This window comes from Salmo salar, unplaced genomic scaffold (genome assembly GCF_905237065.1).
Source record: "Salmo salar unplaced genomic scaffold, Ssal_v3.1, whole genome shotgun sequence".
NCBI classification, from domain to species: Eukaryota; Metazoa; Chordata; class Actinopteri; order Salmoniformes; family Salmonidae; genus Salmo; species Salmo salar.
In genome coordinates, this window is record NW_025548247.1 from 248,649 (window position 1) to 257,500 (window position 8,852).

Sequence of the window (8,852 nt, forward strand, 5' to 3'; positions counted from 1 at the left end):
AGTTGTGTTGTTTGTACTATTATTAATGACATTGTTTTAGTTGTGTTGTTTGTACTATTATTAATGACATTGTTTTAGTTGTGTTTGTACTATTATTAATGACGTTGTGTTGTTTGTACTATTATTAATGACATTGTTTTAGTTGTGTTGTTTGTACTATTATTAATGACATTGTTTTAGTTGTGTTTGTACTATTATTAATGACATTGTTTTAGTTGTGTTTGTACTATTATTAATGACATTGTTTTAGTTGTGTTGTTTGTACTATTATTAATGACATTGTTTTAGTTGTGTTGTTTGTACTATTATTAATGACATTGTTTTAGTTGTGTTGTTTGTACTATTATTAATGACATTGTTTTAGTTGTGTTGTTTGTACTATTATTAATGACATTGTTTTAGTTGTGTTGTTTGTACTATTATTAATGACATTGTTTTAGTTGTGTTGTTTGTACTATTATTAATGACGTTGTTTTAGTTGTGTTGTTTGTACTATTATTAATGACGTTGTTTTAGTTGTGTTGTTTGTACTATTATTAATGACATTGTTTTAGTTGTGTTGTTTGTACTATTATTAATGACATTGTTTTAGTTGTGTTGTTTGTACTATTATTAATGACATTGTTTTAGTTGTGTTGTTTGTACTATTATTAATGACATTGTTTTAGTTGTGTTTGTACTATTATTAATGACATTGTTTTAGTTGTGTTGTTTGTACTATTATTAATGACATTGTTTTAGTTGTGGTGTTTGTACTATTATTAATGACATTGTTTTAGTTGTGTTGTTTGTACTATTATTAATGACATTGTTTTAGTTGTGGTGTTTGTACTATTATTAATGACATTGTTTTAGTTGTGGTGTTTGTACTATTATTAATGACATTGTTTTAGTTGTGTTGTTTGTACTATTATTAATGACATTGTTTTAGTTGTGTTGTTTGTACTATTATTAATGACATTGTTTTAGTTGTGTTTGTACTATTATTAATGACATTGTTTTAGTTGTGTTGTTTGTACTATTATTAATGACATTGTTTTAGTTGTGTTGTTTGTACTATTATTAATGACATTGTTTTAGTTGTGTTGTTTGTACTATTATTAATGACATTGTTTTAGTTGTGTTGTTTGTACTATTATTAATGACATTGTTTTAGTTGTGTTGTTTGTACTATTATTAATGACATTGTTTTAGTTGTGTTGTTTGTACTATTATTAATGACATTTTTTTAGTTGTGTTGTTTCTAGATGGTTGTATTTTCAATGTGTGCGGCTGTCCTTGTGTATCAGTGTTTTGTTACTTGTCTTGTTTGGTGTTGTTTGTGGACCCCAGGAAGAACGGCTGCTTCTTCTGCAGGAGCTAATAACCCCCCCTCCCCCCCTTCCTCCACCTTAAAAACCGTTGTCCAGATCTGGATGTATAACAGCCAGGGTTAAGCTTAACTTGTTCCCAAAAGCTAGTTTAATCTCCCTCTTAGCAGCAGCTCTGCCTCTTAACCTGCATGGAGAGGAGAGGGGGAGAGAGAGAAAGAGAGCGAAGTAGTGAGAGGAAAGAGAGAGGGAGAGCAAAGGCGAAAGAGAGGCTGGGAGACCAAGCTACTTTTATTTTAAGTGGTATTGATCTGCCCGCATTTCCTTTGGCATCACAGTAGGCTTGACTTGAAGGACAAAACCTCCCGTCGAGTTACCCCCGCTCTCCCTTCCTTCCGCTTCCCTCTTTCTCACTCCCTCCCAAACACCATACCACCCCCACCTCTCTACTCCAACCCCCTTAAACCTCTTATACCCATCTTCACTCCTCAGCTTTTTCACCAAGCAGTTTCTTTTCCTCTTCTCCTCTCCTCCTCTTTCCTTTTAGAGAGAGTGTGGAGAGGGGGAGGAGGAAGAGGTGGAGGAGAGGGAGGGGAGGGAGGGGGAGGAGGGAAGAAAAGAAGGACGTGTGGGGCGGAGGAAACTGCAATATGTATTTGCGTTACTTCACAGGGTTGCCAAGCAACAGCTGAATCCAGTATTTACAGTTAATAAAAAGTGAGTGACATTAGCTAACAGTGTTATATTAGGTAAAGAAGGGATTTGCTTTTAAGAAAAGAAAATTAAAGCCAAGGTGTGTGTATGTGTGTGTGTGTGTGTGTGGGGGGTGGGGTCTGTCTGTAGAACTGTAAGTGGAAGTGAGCCAGTGCACCTTGCTCCCCGTCTAATACAAACCTGAATCCTGTATTTAGTTGTTCTCTCTGTCTTCCCTGCAGGGTTTGAAAGCATTTTGGAAGGGCTGTTCGGGCCGGGACTAGTCAAAGATATTACCCTTTTTCAAGGTAAGCATGCCCTCTCTGACTACCTCCATACCTGTGTCCCAAATGGCACCCTATTCTCCATCTAGTGCACTGCTTTTCACCCACAGGCCCAGGGCCCATAGAGATCAATAGTAATGGGATCTTTTTGTAGGCACTAACTCCGCCATGGCTCGTTGGACAAAGACTATGGGGAAATGATATATATTTTTTGTAGGGTTTATAGATAAATGCCAAAATAAGGTCAGAGGTTAACACCGGCTTAGGAGATCTTCTACGTTTTGTTCTATGAGATAATCTTCATCAGCAAACGTCACTTTTTAGGGAATTTTGAAGCATTAATGTTTTCAAATAAGCAAATAAAGCACATAAAGGCTTCATACATCGTAAAGGTCATGTTAACTAACTGATATTATCTCATTGAACAAAACGTAGAAGATCTCCTAAGCCGGTGTTAACCTCAGACCTTACAATATATTATTAATATATCAAACTCTTAATATATGTTATAATATATTATTAATATATCAAACTCTTAATATATGTTATAATATATTATTAATATATCAAACTCTTAATATATGTTACAATATATTATTAATATATCAAACTCTTAATATATGTTACAATATATTATTAATACATCAAACTCTTGTGGCTCAGTTGGTAGAGCATGGTGTTTGCAACTCCAGCATGGTGTGTGCAACGCCAGGGTTGTGGGTTTGATTCCCACGGGGGGCCAGTACAAAAAAAAATGCATGAAATGAAATGTATGCATTCACTACTGTAAGTCGCTCTGGATAAGAGTGTCTGCTAAATGACTAAAATGTAAATATATGTTACAATATATTATTAATATATCAAACTCTTAATATATGTTACAATATATTATTAATATATCAAACTCTTAATATATGTTACAATATATTATTAATATATCAAACTCTTAATATATGTTACAATATATTATTAATATATCAAACTCTTAATATATGTTACAATATATTATTAATGTATCAAACTCTTAATATATGTTATAATATATTATTAATATATCAAAATCTTAATATATGTTATAATATATTATTAATATATCAAACTCTTAATATATGTTACAATATATTATTAATATATCAAACTCTTAATATATGTTACAATATATTATTAATATATCAAACTCTTAATATATGTTACAATATATTATTAATATATCAAACTCTTACTATATGTTACAATATATTATTAATATATCAAACTCTTAATATATGTTACAATATATTATTAATATATCAAACTCTTTGTTTTTAGTCATTAGTCATATACTTGAAGGTAATGTATAATTTTACTTCTATATGTTACAATATATTATTAAAATATCAAACTCAGGAGCTGAAAGGAGTTCTAAATGTTTAGTTTCCTGAATGGAATTACAACCCCTCAAATTACCCAAAGACGACGACGACAACAACAACACCTTGTGCATCATCGCAACAAGCATGCAGCTGGACTGCTTCAATACACATTACTTCTAACACAAAGAGAGTGTGTGGGTCAGGATAATCAAATGTCAAATTATGCAGCCCCTCAACCTAGCCAGCCAGAGCTCTCTATCCTCTCTCTCACTCAATTCAATTCAATTTAAGGGGCTTTATTGGCATGGGAAACATATGTGAAGTAGATAATAAACAATAAAAAATGATCAGTAAACATTACACTTACAAAAGTTCAAAAGAATAAAGACATTTTAAATGTCATTATGTGTATATATACAGTGTTGTAATGATGTGTAAATAGTTAGTACAAAAGGTAAAATAAATCAACATAAATATGGGTTGTATTTACAATGGTGTTTGTTCTTCACTGGTTGTCCTTTTCTTGTGGCAACAGGTCACAGATCTTGCTGCTGGGATGGCAAACTGACATTTCACCCAATAGATATGGGAGTTTATTAAAATTGTATTTGTTTTCAAATTCTTTGTGGGTCTTTGTAATCTGAGGAAATATGTGTCTCTAATATGGTCATACATTTGGCAGGAAGTTAGGAAGTGCAGCTCAGTTTCCACCTCATTTTGTGAGCAGTGTGCACATAGCCTGTCTTCTCTTGAGAGCCAGGTCTGCCTTTCTCAATAGCAAGGCTATGCTCACTGAGTCTGTACATAGTCAAAGCTTTCCTTCATTTTGGGTCAGTCACAATGGTCAGGTATTCTGCCACTGTGCACTCTGTGTTTAGGGCCAAATAGCTTCTAGTTTGCTCTGTTTTTTTTAAATTCTTTCCAATGTGTCAAGTAATAATCGTTTTGTTTTCTCATGATTTGGTTGGGTCTAATTGTGTTGCTGTCCTGGAACTCTGCGGGGTCTGTTACACAAACAGACCCCTTCTCTCTCTCTCTCTCTCTCTCTCTCAGTTGAGTGCAGCAGGGTGGGGGGTCATGCTAGCTGTTGGACGGTAGCTAATTGGCTCTTTCCCAGGGCTATTGTAACTACTGGAACCACAGGGGCCCACTCACTCACCTTTGACCTTTTGACACACCATGGGTAAAGAGAAGTGAACTTAGCAACACGATATAATGTACAGAACTCACAGCGGAGGAAACACCGTACACCTGGCGACCTGGTGCACTGCGCCCGGCCCGACACAGGAGTCGCTAGTGCGCTCTTTTATCTCTCTCCCTCTTTCTCTCTATCATCCCCCTCTCTCTCTTATCCCCCTCTCTCTCTCTTATCCCCCTCTCTATCTCTCTCTCTCTCTCTTATCCCCTTTCTCAATCTCTTTTATCCCTCTCTTTCTCTCTTATCCCTCTCTCTTATCCCCTCTCTTATCCCCATCTCTCTCTTTTATCCCTCTCTCTCTCTCTTATCCATCTCTCTTATCCCCATCTCTCTCTCCCTCTCTTATCCCTCTCTCTCTCTCTTACCCGCCCTCTCTCTCCCTCTCTTATCCCCTGTCTCTCGCTCTCACCACCCCTCTCTCTCTCTCTCAACCCCCTCTCTCCCCCTCTCTCTCTTATCCCCCCTCTCTCTCTGTCTTATCCCCCTCTCTCTCTCTCTTATCCCCCTCTCTCTCTGTCTTATCCCCCTCTCTCTCCCTCTCTTATCGCCCCTCTCTCTCTCTCTCTCTCTCTCTGTCTTATCCCCTCTCACCACCCCCTCTCTCTCTCATCCCCTCTCTCTCTCTCATCCCCTCTCTCTCTCTCATCCCCCTCTCTCTCTTTTATCCCGCTCTCTCTCTTATCCATCTCTCTTATCCCCATCTCCCTCTCTTATCCCTCTCTCTCACCCCCTCTCTCTCTCACCCCCCCTCTCTCTCTCTCATCGCCCTCTCTCTCTCTGTCTTATCCCCCTCTTATCCCATCTCTCTCTCTCCCTCTCTTCTCTCCCCTCTCTCTCTCTCTGTCTTATCTCCCTCTCACCACCCCCTCTCTCTCTATCATCCCCCTCTCTCTCATCCCCCTCTCTATCTCTCTCTCTCTCTCTCTCTCTCTTATCCCCTTTCTCAATCTCTTTTTATCCCTCTCTCTCTTTCTCTCTCTCTTGTCTACCTCTCTCTCTCATCCCCTCTCTCTCTCTCATCCCCCTCTCTCTCTAATCCCCCGTTCTGTCTTATCCCCTCTCTCTCTCTCATCCCCCCCTCTCTCTCTCATCCCCCTCTCTTTTATCCTCTCTCTCTCTTTTATCCCTCTCTTTCTCTCTTATCCCTCTCTCTCACCTCTCTCTCTCTCTCTCTCTCATCGCCCCTCTCTCTCTCTCTTATCCCCCTCTTATCCTCTCTCTCTCTCTCCCTCTCTTATCTCCCTCTCTCTCTGTCTTATCCCCCTCTCACCACCCCCTCTCTCTCTATCATCCCTCTCTCTCTATCATCCCTCTCTCTCTTATCCCCCTCTCTCTCTCTCTCATCCCCCTCTCTCTCTCATCCCCCTCTCTCGCTCTCTCTCTCTCTCATCGCCCCTCTCTCTCTATCATCCCTCTCTCTCTTTTATCCCTCTCTTTCTCTCTTATCCCTCTCTCTTATCCCCCTCTCTCTTTTATCCCGCTCTCTCTCTTATCCATCTCTCTTATCCCCATCTCCCTCTCTTATCCCTCTCTCTCCCCCCCTCTCTCACATCGCCTCTCTCTCTCTGTCTTATCTCCCTCTTATCCCTCTCTCTCTCTCCCTCTCTTATTTCCCCCCTCTCTGTCTTATCCCCTCTCTCTCTATCATCCCCTCTCTCTCTCTATCATCCCCCTCTCTCGCTCTTATCCCCCTCTCTCTCTCTCATCCCCCTCTCTCTCATCCCCTCTCTCTCTCATCCCTCTCTTTCTCTCTTATCCCTCTCTCGTATCCCCTCTCTCTTTTATCCCGCTCTCTCTCTTATCCATCTCTCTTATCCCCATCTCCCTCTCTTATCCCTCTCTCTTATCCCCCTCTCTCTCTCTCACCCCCTCTCTCTCTCTTATCTCCTTTCTCTCTCTGTCTTATCCCCTCTCTCTCTATCATCCCCTCTCTCTATCATCCCCCTCTCTCTATCATCCCCCTCTCTCTCTATCATCCCCCTCTATCATCCCCCTCTCTCTCTTATCCCCCTCTCTCTCTATCATCCCCTCTCACCACCACCCCTCTCTCTATCATCCCCTCTCTCTCTATCTCTCTCTCTCTCTCTTATCCCCCTCTCTCTCTCTTATCCCCCTCTCTCTATCTATCTCTCTCTTATCCCCCTTTCTCAATCTCTTTTATCCCTCTCTCTCTTATCCCCCTCTCTCTCTCTCTCATCCCCTCCTACTCTTATCCCATCTCTCTCTTTCTCTCCCTCTCTCTTGTCTACCTCTCTCTCATCCCCCCTCTCTCTCTTATCCCCCTCTCTCTCTCATCCCCTCTCTATCTCTCTCTCTTATCCCCTCCTTCTCTTATCCCGTCTCTCTCTCTCTCTCATCCCCCTCTCTCTCTCATCCCCCCTCTCTCTCATCCCCCTCTCTCTATCTCTCTCTCTTATCCCTCCTTCTCTTATCCGTCTCTCTCTTTCTCTCCCCTCTCTCTCCTTCTCTCTCTCTTGTCTACCTCTCCCTCTCTTTCATCCTCCCTCCCTCTCATCCCCTCTCTCTCTCTTATCCCCTCTCTCTCTTATCTCTCTCTCTCTCATCCCCCCTCTCCCTCTCATCCCCCTCTCCCTCTCATCCCCCCTCTCTCTTATCCCCTCTCTCTCTTATCTCTCTCTCTCTCTCATCCCCCTCTCCCTCTCATCCCCCTCTCTCTATCATCCCCTCTCTCTCTTTTATCCCTCTCATTCTCTCTTATCCCTCTCTCTTATTCCCATCTCCCTCTCTTATCCCTCTCTCTCATCCCCCTCTCTTTCTCTTATCCACTCTCTCTTATACCCCTCTCTTTTATCCCGCTCTCTCTTATCCATCTCTCTTATCCCCATCTCCTCTCTTATCCCTCTCTCTCACCCCCCCTCTCTCTCTCTCACCCCCCTTTCTCTCTCTCTCTCTCTCTCTCATTGCCCTCTCTCTGTCTTATCCCCCTCTTATCCCCTCTCTCTGTCTTATCCCCTCTTATCCCCTCTCTCTCTCTGTCTTATCCCCCTCTCACCATCCCCTCTCACCATCCCCTCTCTCTATCATCCCCTCTCTCTCTTATCCCCCTCTCTCTTCTTATCCCCCCTCTCTCTCTTACCCCTCTCTCTCTCTTATCCCCTCTCTCTCTTATCCCCCTCTCTCTATCTCTCTCTCTTATCCCCTCTCTCTCTCTCACTCCCTCTCTTATCCCCTCTCTCTCTCTTATCCCCCCTCTCTCTCTCCCTCTCTTATCCCTCTCTCTCTCTCTCTCATCCCCCTCTCTCTGTCTCATCCCCATGTCATATTATGTATGTGTACAGTGTTGTAACGATGTGCAAATGGTTAAGGAAAATAAATAAACATAAATATGGGTTGTATTTACAATGGTGTTTGTTCTTCACACAAATCTTGCTGCTGTGATGGCACACTGTGGTATTTCACCTAATAGATATGGGAGTTTATCAAAACTGGGTTTGTTTTCTAATTCTTTGTGGATCTGTCTAATCTGAGGGAAATATGTGTCTCTAATATGATCATACATTGTGCAGGAGGTTAGGAAGTGCAGCTCAGTTTCCACCTCATTCTGTGGGCAGTGTGCCATAGCCTGTCTTCTCTTGAGAGCCAGGGTCTGCCTATGGCGCCTTTCTCAATAGCAAGGCTATGCTCACTGAGTCTGTACATAGTCAAAGCTTTCCTTAAGTTTGGGTCAGTCACAGTGGTCAGGTATTCTGCCACTGTGCACTCTGTGTTTAGGGCCAAATAGCATTCTACTTTGCTCTGTCTTTTGTTAATTCTTTCCAATGTGTCAATGAATTTATCTTTTTGTTTTCTCATGATTTGGTTGGGTCAAATTGTGTTGCTGTCCTGGGACACTGTGGGGTCTGTTTGTGTTTGTGAACAGAGCCCCAGGACCAGCTTTGCTTAGGGACTCTTCTCTAGGTTCATCTCTCTGTAGGTGATGGCTTTGTTATGGAAGGTTTGGGAATCACTTCCTTTTAGGTGGTTGTAGATTTTAACAACTCTTTTCTGGATTTTT

General features: G+C 41.1%; 1 long non-coding RNA gene across 1 annotated transcript in view; it reads left to right on the forward strand.

The window, feature by feature from the left end:
* Nucleotides 1-2,240: 2,240 nt before the first annotated feature.
* The window catches only part of LOC106595596 (uncharacterized), a 23,984-nt gene continuing 17,372 nt past the window's right edge, over nt 2,241-8,852 (forward strand). Inside the window, exon 1 of the long non-coding RNA XR_006763416.1 lies at nt 2,241-2,311. This is a non-coding gene — a long non-coding RNA (uncharacterized lncRNA). The remainder of the gene's footprint in view (nt 2,312-8,852) is intronic.